This window comes from Xiphophorus hellerii, chromosome 20 (assembly GCF_003331165.1).
Source record: "Xiphophorus hellerii strain 12219 chromosome 20, Xiphophorus_hellerii-4.1, whole genome shotgun sequence".
In the NCBI taxonomy this organism is placed as follows: domain Eukaryota; kingdom Metazoa; phylum Chordata; class Actinopteri; order Cyprinodontiformes; family Poeciliidae; genus Xiphophorus; species Xiphophorus hellerii.
Genome location: NC_045691.1, coordinates 4,203,661 through 4,217,681, shown reverse-complemented (window position 1 = coordinate 4,217,681; position 14,021 = coordinate 4,203,661).

The following is a 14,021-nucleotide window of genomic DNA, read 5'->3' as shown; positions in this document are numbered from 1 at the left end:
GGAAAAATGTAGAAAAACGGTGATTATATTGGTTGCTACGGGCAACCAATAAACAACAGCCCCGGGAGCGCCGAGCGAAGATTACGTTACCCGAGTGAAGTTGGCCACCTTCTTCAAATCAGACAAAATGGGTGTCAACGTTTGTGCTGATTTGGCTTTGAAGATATAAATTAAAGTTTAAAGGTCAAAAGGTCAACCAGCCTCCCCTGCCCTTCCATAAAATCAAACAATATAGGTGTCAATCAACTCAGGCTACGTTTGTGCTGGTTTGTGCAGCAAAAATGTTTGTTTGTGCCACTATCATTTTAAAGATATTAAGAAAAATGTTTCTAGAGGTCATCAAAGGTCACCTGCTTTCTCTTCACAGACCTGGGTCTGGTTCAGAGGTTCTGTTCATGCATTCACTCCAGCCTAAACCTAAACATACTTAGTTACAAAATCATTTATCACTCCTTCCACTTCTGTGATCATGGAAATTCACACACAATCAGCAGATATCTGAAATTACTTAATAAATTAAGAGTTGATTGCAAATTTTCCACAAAAATGGTCAAAAGCAGGTTTAGGTGATGCTAACTCCCACCTGTAGGTGGCAGTGTTTCTTACCTGCATCACTGCTCTTCAGCATGAACACATTAGCTGGTTCAGCTGGACTTCCAGCAAGATGGCGATGTGGGCACACGTGTTATTCTGAGCTCCATCCCTGCAGCCCTCAACCAGTTACTTAAACTGGCCCTTTACACATCATTTCATCCCAAGGTGGACCCGGAACATCCACGCTGTAGAGTAGTGATGGTGAGATGAAGCCTCATGAGGCATTGAACCACTTGAGCCAACTGGTTCGAGAAAGGGTTCATTTCTTGAGGCTTCATGTGCACACGAAACCACCTACTGGCCAGGTGTATAATCACAGCCAGCTGTATCTTAACACGTGTGATGCATTGAATTTTTGTCTATTATGGCTCTTGGGAATGGCTTCACAAAAGGTGTAGGACGAAATCATTTGTCTACATAAATTACGTATACACATATGTGTATAATAAAATATTGTTTGAATGTATTCTCTGTGTGTAATTATTCCCAAAATAGTAGTGTCATGTGATATGGCATGTTGTGTAATAATGTTTTTCTGTGACTCTAGAAAAATGGCCTGGGCTTAATCAGGCAGAGGACAGTGAAAGTGCCTGTGGAACTAGGGAGGGGGTAGTGAATAGGCTAATGCTTGTGTAACTTGGATGATTTCATGCATTTTTATGAAGAAACAACAATTTCTCCACAGTTTTTGGTTTCACACGATTTCTCTTTTTTGACACTACATGGATGAGGTGTTATTATTGTACCCCAACTCCTTGGAGCACAATAAACACCTCACCTTTACAGAAAATAAGAAACAGTGAAAAATACAGTTCCTCATAAGCAAACCTAATGCATCTGCAAATGTTCAGTTCACCTTACCTTGTTAGGGCTTATCAAATCAAAATGTTCCCACATAGGGGAAATCCTCCTCTTTCTCGCCGGCTCCATCCTACTCCTATCCTGTCCTCGCGCTCCTAAATCTCCTATCTATCTATCTCTCTCCTAAACTCTCCAAACACCAAACTAACTGTCTCAAACTAAATAACCACTATCCAAACTCTGCTATCCAAACTATCAAAACTCTATCCACTCTCTCAACTGACCGCAACTCGCCTACAACAACCCACATTTTGAATGGAGCCTGTGGGGTTTCTAAAGCTGTCAAACCCCGCGCCAACATCTGAGCCACTTCCCGAAGCAGTCACGTGGTACAGCCAGGCAGCGAGGCTTCAGACGTCATCGTTTTCGGCTCCTCCCCTAAATGAAGCAAGCCTCGATACGCGCTTTACGGAAACGCCCCCTCCATTACTCGACACACGCCTCGAAGCCTCGGCACATCACGTAACATCACTACTCTAGAGTAAGGAAAGAAAATACGAGTTTTATAAAAGATGTCGGCCGTTAATGAGAAAGATTTTCCTAGTCTGAAGAATGCTAACGCTGCTAACGCTGCTAAGCTAAACATGCATAACTAGCCGAAACACCGATGGAGACATCAAGAAATGCCTCCGGTATTAGACGGCAACTGAATGCAACTCCAACCAAACTCCCACCTGCTAAAAAACAAGCCACTGAGACTGAGGTCCCCTTAGCTGCCATTAAAAGTCTGGATATCAGGTTGATGACTTTGGAAAACAGCTAAAAGAAAATTCTGACTTGTTTGCCCGCATTACTCTCCAAGTGGAGCAGAACACCGTCGGCGTTGCTGAATGTAAATCTACGATGGGAAACCTGGAACTGAGGTTCGCTGCAATGAATAAAGAAAATGCAAATTTGAAAGAAAAACTCTTGGAGGCTGAAAGATACAAGAACCTGAGGCTGTCGGGCCTCAAAGAGCAAGAAGGAGAAAACCTCAGAGAAAAGGCAGAACAACTTCTCTCAAGAATCTTACCACAGTGGGCGGACCAGATAGGAGATGTGATCGATACAATCCACCGATTAGGAAGAAAAGAAGAGGGACGGACCGTCAGGTCATCCTGCAGTTCACCAGGAGGCGCCACCAGGAGGCGCCATCGAGACACAGTCTGGAAAGTGACGAAGGATTCAGAGGTGTGCAAAGAACAAGGTCTGCGTTTTGCTCAAGATTTTATTAAGGAAGACCGGCTGGCAAGAGAAGAACTGTGGCCCAAGATTACCAAAGCCAGATCCCAGGGTCAGGTGACCTTTTACAGAGGTCACATGGCAGTGATCGACAGTAAGGTGATCAAAGCTTCATCTCCTTTCTGAGACTACAGATTAATCTGATGTTTACATCATCCTATTACAAGGTAAAAAAAAAAATCAAAATCCACACCGTTTTTCCTTTTAATATGGAGTTATATCTTATCTGCACTCCAGAGGTTATTTCTGTTTTCGCTCAAATGAAAAAAGGAGTAGTTTTAAGTTAAAGTTAGTGAAGGTTGTGGATGCAGGTTGATTTTTCTATGTTATAATGTAAAGGGTATTCTTAGACTTCCCAGGTTCTTGCCTTTAGTTCATTCTGTCTTAACAAAACTCTTAATAAGGTATGTGTTGTCAGGATCTGTGTTTTTCTGTGTTTATTTAGAGTTTTCTGTGTCCTTAAGTCTCTTCGTTGTCCTGTCCTCCCCTTGATTGTTCCCAGGTGTGTCTCGTTTCTGTGATTACCCTCCCGTGTATTTAACTCCACCTGTGTTCCTTGTTCCTCGTCGGGTCCTCGTCAATGTCAACGTCAATGTCTAGTCTGTTCGTGATCAGTGTGTCCATGTGCCTGCTGCTTGTTGTTTTGGACTGTGAGTTTTCGACATTAAATCATCATTTTCATCATACCTGGGTCCGCTGCGTCTGCCTCACCACCTTAACACACCACTTCATGACAGGTGTCTTTTAAACTTATCTTTTCTTTTGTTTTAATTTTCCATCCATCCATCCATCCATCTTCTTCCGCTTATCCGAGGTCGGGTCGCGGGGGTAGCAGCTTCAGAAGGGAGGCCCAGACTTCCCTCTCCCCAGCCACTTCTTCTAGCTCCTCCGGGGGAATCCCGAGGCGTTCCCAGGCCAGCCGAGAGACATAGTCCCTCCAGCGTGTCCTGGGTCTTCCCCGGGGCCTCCTCCCGGTGGGACGTGCCCGGAACACCTCACCAGGGAGGCGTCTAGGAGGCATCCTGACCAGATGCCCGAGCCACCTCAACTGGCTCCTCTCGATGTGAAGGAGCAGCGGCTCTACTCTGAGTCCCTCCCGGATGACTGAGCTTCTCACCCTATCTCTAAGGGAGAGCCCAGCCACCCTACGGAGAAAACCCATTTCGGCCGCTTGTATCCGCGATCTCGTTCTTTCGGTCATGACCCAAAGCTCATGACCATAGATGAGGGTGGGAACGTAGATCGACCGGTAAATCGAGAGCTTCGCTTTTTGGCTCAGCTCTCTCTTCACCACGACGGACCGGTACAGCGCCCGCTTGACAGCAGACGCTGCGCCAATCCGCCTGTCGATCTCCCGCTCCCTTCTTCCCCCATTCGTGAACAAGATCCCGAGATACTTAAACTCCTCCACTTGGGGCAGGACACCCCCCCTGACCCGGAGAAGGCACTCTACCCTTTTCCGGCTCAAGACCATGGCCTCGGATTTGGAGGCACTGATCCTCATCCCGGCCGCGTCACACTCGGCTGCGAACCGCTCCAGCGAGAGCTGCAGATCACGATTTGATGAAGCCAAAAGGACCACATCGTCTGCAAAAAGCAGAGATGAGATCCTAAGGCCACCAAATCGGATCCCCTCAACACCTTGGCTGCGCCTAGAAATTCTGTCCATGAAAGTGATGAACAGAATCGGTGACAAAGGGCAGCCCTGGCGGAGTCCAACTCTCACCGGAAACGAGCCCGACTTACTGCCGGCAATGCGGACCAGACTCTGACACCGGTCATACAGGGACCTGACAGCCCGTATCAAAGGGCCCGGTACCCCATACTCCCGGAGAACCCCCCACAGGGCTCCCCGAGGGACACGGTCGAACGCCTTCTCCAAGTCCACAAAACACATGTAGACTGGTTGGGCGAACTCCCATGCACCCTCCAGGACCCTGCCGAGGGTGTAGAGCTGGTCCAGCGTTCCACGACCAGGACGAAAACCACACTGCTCTTCCTGAATCCGAGGTTCGACTATCCGACGGACCCTCCTCTCCAGGACCCCTGAATAGACCTTGCCAGGGAGGCTTAAGAGTGTGACCCCTCTATAATTGGAGCACACCCTCCGGTCCCCCTTTTTGAACAGGGGGACCACCACCCCAGTCTGCCAATCCAGGGGAACTGCCCCCGATGTCCATGCGACATTGCAGAGTCGCGTCAACCAACACAACCCTACAACATCCAGAGCCTTAAGGAACTCCGGGCGGATCTCATCCACCCCCGGGGCCCTGCCACCGAGGAGCTTTTTAACCACCTCGGCGACCTCGTCCCCAGAGATTGGAGAGCCCAACCCAGAGTCCCCAGGCTCCGCTTCCTCAGTGGAAGGCATGTTGGTGGGATTGAGGAGGTCTTCGAAGTACTCTGCCCACCGGCCCACAACGTCCCGAGTAGAGGTCAGCAGCACACCATCCCCACTATAAACAGTGTTGGTGCTGCACCGCTTCCCCCCCCTGAGACGCCGGATGGTGGACCAGAATCGCCTCGAAGCCGTACGGAAGTCTTTCTCCATGGCCTCTCCAAACTCCTCCCACGCCCGGGTTTTTGCCTCAGCAACCGCCCGAGCCGCATGCCGCTTCGCCCGCCGGTACCCATCAGCTGCTTCCGGAGTCCCACAGGCCAAAAAGGCCCGATAGGACTCCTTCTTCAGCCTGACGGCATCCCTCACCGAAGGTGTCCACCAGCGGGTTCGAGGGTTGCCGCCGCGACAGGCACCGACAACCTTGCGGCCACAGCTCCGATCGGCCGCCTCGACAATGGAGGCACGGAACACGGTCCACTCAGACTCCATGTCCCCCACCTCCCCCGGGACGTGTTCGAAGTTTTGCCGGAGATGGGAGTTAAAGCTCCGTCTCACAGGGGATTCCGCCAGACGTTCCCAGCAGACCCTCACAACACGTTTGGGCCTGCCAGGTCTGACCGGCTTTCGCCCCCACCACCGGAGCCAACTCACCACCAGGTAGTGGTCAGTGGACAGCTCCGCACCTCTCTTCACCCGAGTGTCCAAGACATACGGCCGCAGATCCGATGAAACGATGACAAAGTCGATCATCGAACTGCGGCCTAGGGTGTCCTGGTGCCAAGTGCACATATGGACACCCTTGTGCTTGAACATGGTGTTCGTTATGGACAATCCATGGCGAGCACAGAAGTCCAGCAACAGAACACCGCTCGAGTTCAGGTCGGGCGGGCCGTTCCTCCCAACCACGCCCCTCCAGGTCTCACTGTCATTGCCCACGTGAGCGTTGAAGTCCCCCAGCAGAACAAGGGAGTCCCCAGGAGGAGCACTCTCCAGTACCCCCTCTAAGGACTCCAAAAAGGGTGGGTAATCTGAACTGTCGTTCGGCCCGTAAGCACAAACGACAGTCAGAACCCGTCCCCCCACCCGTAGGCGGAGGGATGCTACCCTCTCGTTCACCGGGGTAAACCCCAACGTACAGGCGCCGAGATGGGGAGCAACAAGTATGCCCACTCCTGCCCGACGCCTCTCACCTTGGGCAACTCCAGAGTGGAAGTATGTCCAGCCCCTCTCAAGGAGACTGGTTCCAGAACCAGAGCCGTGCGTCGAGGTGAGACCGACTATTTCTAGCCGGAACCTCTCGACCTCACGCACTAGCTCCGGCTCCTTCCCCACCAGAGAGGTGACATTCCACGTCCCAAGAGCCAGTTTCTGCAACCGAGGATCGGACCGCCAGGGTCCCCTCCCTCTGCTGCCACCCATCCCACACTGCACCCGACCCCTTTGGCCCCTCCCACGGGTGGTGGGCCCATGGGAGGGGGGGCCCATGTTTCCTCTTCGGGCTGAGCCCGGCCGGGCTCCATGGGTAAAAGCCCGGCCACCAGACGCTCGCCATCGTGCCCCCCCTCCAGGCCTGGCTCCAGAGTGGGGCCCCGGTGACCCGCGTCCGGGCGAGGGAACACCAAGTCCAAAGTTTTCCTTCATCATTGGGGTCTTTGGGCTGCTCTTTGTCTGGTCCCTCACCTAGGACCTGTCTGCCTTGGGTGACCCTACCAGGGGCATGAAGCCCCAGACAGCATAGCTCCTAGGATCATTGGGACACTCAAACCCCTCCACCACGGTAAGGTGGCAGCCCATGGAGGAGGTTTTAATTTTATGTCTTTAAAATCTAATCTCCAGTTTTTGTCGTTAAATGTAAGGGGCCTGAGAGAAAATGTCAAAAGGAAGGCGATGTTTATGTAGAAACAAGAATCCACATTTTATTCTTCTTCAAGAAACCCATTCAATGGACTCTGATGAAAGATTTTGGTCAAATCAGTGGGGAGATCAAATTACTTATTCACATGGTACTTCAAAATCAGCAGGTGTGGCTACATTACTGAATAACTTTCCAGGGAAAATAATATATACAAGACATGACAGTGGTGGCCATTGGTCTCTTTCCGTATTACATATTGAGGACTCATTAATAATCCTGGGTAATATTATGGTTACTGTAACATTTCAAAAAATAAAGAGCTTCTTACTATTATTGAAGTAAATATCAAACAACTTAAACACAGATTTCCTACTAAATATGTTTTATTAGGTGGGGATTGGAACATGGTTATGGACGAAGCTCTTGATAAATACCCAAACAAATCCGCTGATGCCCATCCAAACCGGATTCTGTCTGATTTCTGTACCAGCTTGGGTCTTACTGACTTATGGAGAGACAAACATATTAATGAAAAACAGTTCTCTTGGTTTAAATCAGACGCTTCAAGCAGATCTAGAATAGATTTTTGGTTAGGAACAGATGATATTCTCAAACTAACATCAGACTGTAATATGTCTCCAACTCCTCTCACTGATCACTGCAGCATTAATTTATTAATTACTTTTCTTCCTGACAGTTTGAGACATGGAGGGTATTGGAAATTCAATGCAAATCTCTTAAAATATGAATTATATTGCAGGGAAATCAAGAAACTAGTGAAAAAGATTCTGTTAGACGATTCAATAATAACCTACACTAAAAAATGGGAATACCTAAAATATAAGATACGGGCTTACTCTATCTCTTTCAGCAAAAACCTAAAAAGAAACAATGGCCTGGAAGCAGTAAGGTTAGTTAAAGAGTTAAACCTACTATGTGTTAAACAAATGTTGACTGATGCTGACAAAAATAACCTCGTGACCCTACAAGCTAAATTAGACTCAATCTACGAAAGAAAAGCCCGGGGAACTTTTATCAGATCCAGAGCTCAGTGGATTGAGGAAGGGGAAAAAAACAGTTCATACTTCTGCAGGCTGGAAAAGAGGAGGCAAGTTAAAAAGGACATTCAATCCCTTATTATTAACAACAATGAATGTACGGACCAAATTCTAATTGCAAAAGAAATTAGCAACTTTTACCAAAACCTTTATTGCTCTTCTTCTTCAACCCCAGACTGTGACCTTCTGCTAGACCAAGTCAAAGACTTTGTCCCTCAAATCTCTGATGATTTCAAGGAAAACTGCGACAAAGATATTAATATGGAAGAACTAGACAGCACCACCATGTGCTTGAAGCTGGATAAATCTCCTGGCTCTGATGGCCTTACTGCCAATTTCTATAGACACTTCTGGGATGTTCTCAGAGAATTTATATTCCAGGTTTTTAAAGAGATCTTGTGTGATAATTCACTTCCACACACCATGAAACAGGAAGTTATCACCCTGAAACCCAAACCAAGAAGAGACAACAAGGTTCTCGACAATTACCGTCCGATCACCTTCTAAACTGTGATTATAAACTATAGACGTATATTTATACAAATAGATTAAAGACTGGTCTTAAAGACGTTATTTCTGGAACACAGACAGGTTTTATGTCCAAAAGATCTATACATGATAACATCAGGTTGGTGCAGGATTTACTCCAGTACAGTGACCTGACTGAGGATAAAGGCTTCATCCTTTTCCTAGATTTCTACAAAGCCTTTGATATGTTGGAACATCAGTTTCTTTTCAAAGTTTTACACATGTTTGGATTTGGACCAAACTTCTGCAGAATAATAAAAAGCTTTTATAACAAGTTCAGTTGCACTGCCACGGTACGTCTCCACGGTTCACCATTAATAGGGGAGTAAAACAGGGCTGCAATATTTCCCCGTTTCTCTTCATCTTAGCTGTTGAAATGATGAGTATTTTCATAAAAAATTCAAATATACCCAAATTGAAAGTTTTAGATGATCAAATTATAATCAGTCAACTAGCTGATGACACCACAATGAATAGAAATAATATCTGGTATTGTCTCCCCAAAGGTTTGTTTAAAAAAATTGGATGCATGGATTTTGTTCTTAGATGTGACTTTGACGTCAACAGACTTCCTGTTAAGTTATCTGCCTTTACAAGCAGGTTTTGTTGTGTTGGAAACTAATGTACACACACAACTTTACTCCTCACCAAACTCCCATCTGGAACAACAGATATGTGTTGCACAGGAATAAGTCTCTGTATTTGGATCACTGGATGGAAAAAGGTATTTGGTCCATAAGACATTTTCTTAATGACAGTGGAGATTGGTTGTCTTATGACGAATTTTGCTTATTGTATAATTTGGATTTCTCACGTACTCAATTTAACACAGTAATGAACTCTGACCCCACTGCAGTCAAATATCTGGTTCAAAATATAAATATTCAATCAGCTAATCTTCAGTTGCCAGCTCTTCAACTGTTTGAATTTAACCTTTTGGACAAATGTAATTCTAACAAACGGATGCGTCAGCATCTAACTAATGCTGTATTTCCTGTCCAACCAAATAAAAACTCCATTTTAAATTTGTTTTCTGATTCAGAGGTTAATAAGTGGAGAACTGCTGACCTTAAATACCCTCTAAGTCCTAAAGCTAAAGAAGTTCATTTTAAAATTCTCAATAACATTTTTCCATCCAGGGAATTATTAAGACAAAGATTCAACTTTGATACCAACCCCTAACCTTTTGTGACAACGACTCTGAAACAACAGATCGTCTCTTTTTCTATTGTGTGCAAACTGGAACATTTTGGAGGAACTTTCAGGACTGGATCTCATCAAAACTTTCCTACATCATCCCTTAAAAAGAGAGGATATAATATTTGGAAAAACCCACAGAGACAGAAGAACCTCATTCTTAACAACCTGCTGATCCTCGCCAAATTCTTCATCCACTGCTGTAAATGGGGAAATAGAAATCCTGACTTTTCAGCTTTAAAAACCTTTTAATGGACAAAAATCACTACAGAACCTTAAAACTGATGAAAAACAAGCAGGGAATAAATACAGCTTTTAAACGCCTATAATGGTGTGAATTTATTTGGAAACTAATGCCCCTTTGTCTCTGTTTTTTTTGGTTTGTTTTTGTCGTTATGCTATCCCTCTGTTTGATGTCTGATCATTTTTATTTATAATTTTATTTTACCATTTTAATTTTTTTATTTTATTATTGTCATAATTATATGTGTGCCTTAAGCCCGTAAGACTTGTTTTCTTCATGTATGTACATGCCACGTGATATTGTACACTTGTTCAAAATGTTTAATAAAAAAAAAAAAGTAAAAAATAAAATAAAATTTGCTGAAGTGGTTTGTACCTCAGAGCCACCGTAGTTTTTGGTTTTTCGCATCATTTAAAAAGTTGGCTGTGGATTGGTGTTGGATGGAAACGCTGAGCCTGCGACTCCATGAAGGAGCTCAGGTTTGATCGATACTGGAGTGAAACCTGGAGTGAAACCTGGAGTGAAAACTAAACCGGTTTAAAAACCTGGAGAAACAACCAAATATTCCAGGTACTCCTGATCAGTTTAGAACCTAAATTACCAAACAGAAGGCAACAATTACTGTTGGATTTTCCATCTAATAGCAACATTTTCAAATATCTGAACTATTGTTTCATTTCATGCGATGAAAGGAGAAAAACTTTAATGTGGACGATTCAGGATTGCTGGAGAAAATCGAGGTGAAACTTTCCCAGAAACTCAAAGCTTTATTTTCACTGCTGTAAATCAGAAAACACGGCAGTTTGTGTTAAAGCCTCTGATTTACGGCCCGTTTCTGTGTGGCTGGACGTTAAAACCGAAACGGTTCTGATTCTCAAACCTGGCTCACATTCACTGGTTTCCCTCCAATTCAATAAACCCGCTTTATGAGATCCAGTTCATCCTTTTACCATATTAAAAAGTCATTTTAATTTTATTTATCCATCAGGCTGAAGTTTTAATGACCACGGGAGAAAAAGCACACAGAGCTCAGCTTCACTTCAAAAGTCTTCGGTTCATTTTGATGCACAAAAAAAGAACCGTAGTTTCTTCAGCAGTGAACACAGAATTATTTCATTTATTTGATTTTTATTGTTTCATGACTTCAGAGTAAAGAATTCACTGGGAAGTTTGTTTGATTATTTTCAAATAAGGAATAATGAGGCATTAATCAGAACACGAAGAACTCATCATAAAACCTGAAAAAAGTCAAACTTTCAGACTTTAATTAGGACTGTGAATCAACTCTAAGACTTTTATCACAACACAAAGGAACAAAACAAATAGATTTTTTTTCAGAGGACCAAAACTGTACAGTTTCTCACAGTCAACCCAATTTAAACTTACCCAGAATAGCTGGCTAGCTAGCATGTATTAGCAGCTTGTTAGCCTAAAGAAGATTTCTGCTAGCAGCTTAAACATTTACCTGACAGAAGAAAACCTAGATTGTTTCTGTATTTAGGGATTCTTAAATAAAATAACTGAGAATGACTTTCTGTGGAATGACATGGGACAGAAAGTGGAGGAAAATAAAAACATTAAATCATATCAGAGGTGTTTTGATTAACAGGCTCCCATGTACGAGTTGTCCCTGAACGCGTCTCAGGAGGTCAGCTGTTAGGACTTCCTGTCGCCTGACAGGAAATTTTACAAACTGCTGCAGGATTTGGACCTGCAGCAGTCCAAATCCTACAGCAGGATTTGGACTTTAGACTTTGGGACGTTTCTGCTAATAACAGACGCATTCAGCAGATCCTTAATAATCCATAAATGTTATTTCATGGAGTTAATCTGAAAATGTTTCTGTTAAACTTTCCAGAAACTTTTGAACTTTGTCCATATGAGTGGTGGCTCTGATTCTCCTCCTCGGTTTCTAAAATCCAATTAGCTGGCTTGTTGTTGTGAGATCATCAGATATGAAGGAAAGCCGGGAGGTTTCCACGTCTAATCGCTGTGAGATCTGAAGCTCCAGCAGCAAAAGGCTCAGAAATTAATCTGCAGGGTCACTTTTCAGACACTTGTATAAACACAGAGTCAGCGGCTTTCTGTGTCCAACCAGAATGACCTCTGACCTCCCAGAAACAAAGATCCCTTTAGCTTTAGGATGCTAACGTCTCTGCTAGCTCGTACGGTTCTAGATTTTATTTGGATTTTCATAAAGTAAAAACCGTTTCAGTGAAACGGCATCAGCTGTGAAGAAAAATCACGGATTGAAAAAATCGACTTTCAGTTTGTGGACGGCTGAAACGAATTATTAATGGATCCATAACTTCAATCAAGAAAATGAAAACATGAAATAAAAACATGAATCACAAACTGAGCATCAGGAATGAGAACTCTTCAGAACGACAGGAAACAAAAAGCTAAACGGCAACGGAGTTCAGATCAGATTAGGTTTTATGTTTATTTTAAATAAATTTTTGTTTCTTTTAGCTGAAGTGCAGCAGCAGGTTTAGGGATTTCATGTTTTCTTTGCGCTCCGCGCTGAGCTGCACAAATTGCTCATTTCCTCCCGTCCTTTAAAGCAGATCAGTTCCACATTGTTCAGATTTTTCATCTTTTAAGATCCATTTAGGCAATTTAACACATTCACTTGGAGTTAAGTTTTCACTTTAACCTTTGGAGTGAAAACATTGTTTAGTTTAGTTTAAAAAAAAACTCTGACTTTTGCAGATTATTTCACTTTAAAACACTTTAGTTTGCTTTGATTCTCTGAAGGGTTTTACTCCCGAGGAGCTGCGTCACATTCTGACTTCAATCCGTTTGTTTTTCTCTCATCACTTTTCTGATTTGTTTGAAGATGAAATATTACAGAACTAAAGTTTCAACCGACAGCAAGAAAAGAACCAAAAGCTTTGTGTGCAGGAGCAGAAGGATCTGACAGGAAGCTACTGGACCTGAAAGGCTCAGAGAGCCGGGAAGGTGATGAAGGACAAGAGACTCAATAAACCAAACTTGAAAGGAGAAACGACAGGAAAACAGGAACAGAAAGGAAAAGAGATTATGATGACTGACTGTGAGAGACGACGAGTTTCTGATTTATTGGGCGGCAGAGTTGGAAGAAACTAAAGACTGACCGAACCTAGAGCAAGAAAAGAAAAAGAAAGACGAAAATATGATGAAAATTAGACAGTTTGTGGTTCTTATTCCAGTTATCACAGTAATAAAAGTTTCCTTCTGGAAGGAAACCGTAACTACAGACTGACTACAGACCTACTACAGACCAACTACATTCCTACTACAGACTACCTACAGACCAACTACAGACTGACTACAGACTAGTTACAGACTACAGCTAATTAGGACTGGGTTGATGTAATTTGAGATTTGCTTTTCTTTTGTTGTTTAACATTATTTTGTGTCATTATTTTCTGTTGCTACTAATTTGGTTTGCGGTTGTTTTTGTGTAAGTCTCAGATTGCTTCCAGTGTTGTCCTGGGTTCCTGTGCTTTATTGGGTTTTAAATTAGAATAATAAAGTCTATTTTTAATATTGTAAAAGAATGTATAAATAAAATATATTTTGTATATGTCATGTTCTGTGTTTTCTGTGTGTTAATTTCGAGTTTTCAGTGTCTCCGTGTCTCCGTGTTGTCCTGTTCTCCCCTTGATTAGTTCCCAGGTGTTTCTTGTTCCCTGATTACCCCCAGTGTATTTAGTGTCACCTGTGTGTCTGTTCTTTGTCGGGTCCTCGTCTAATGTGTGTGCTGCCTGTTGCTGGACTGTGTGTCTTCCTGATTAAAATCAATCATTCACCTTACCTGGGTCTGCTGCGTCTGCCTCACCGCACCGATTCATGACAGTATACTATTTCTGTTTCATCATTTTAAGCCAGACCTACCTGGCTACTTTTAATTGGGAGACCCTAGGCTACTTGATGTTATTTGAGAGGTCAACCAGTTGGCTTTAGGGCCATGTCCTCTGTCACAATCCAGGTTCTTCCCCCATCTTACAATTTTCTAGCATTGTTGGCAGGAGCTGGCTGTTGGAACAGATAGTGTATATATATATATATTTTTTTCTCTCCTGATATTGACAGTGTTGGTTCTGTGGTAGTGGTGCTTTAGTAGAGAGCCTAATTGCT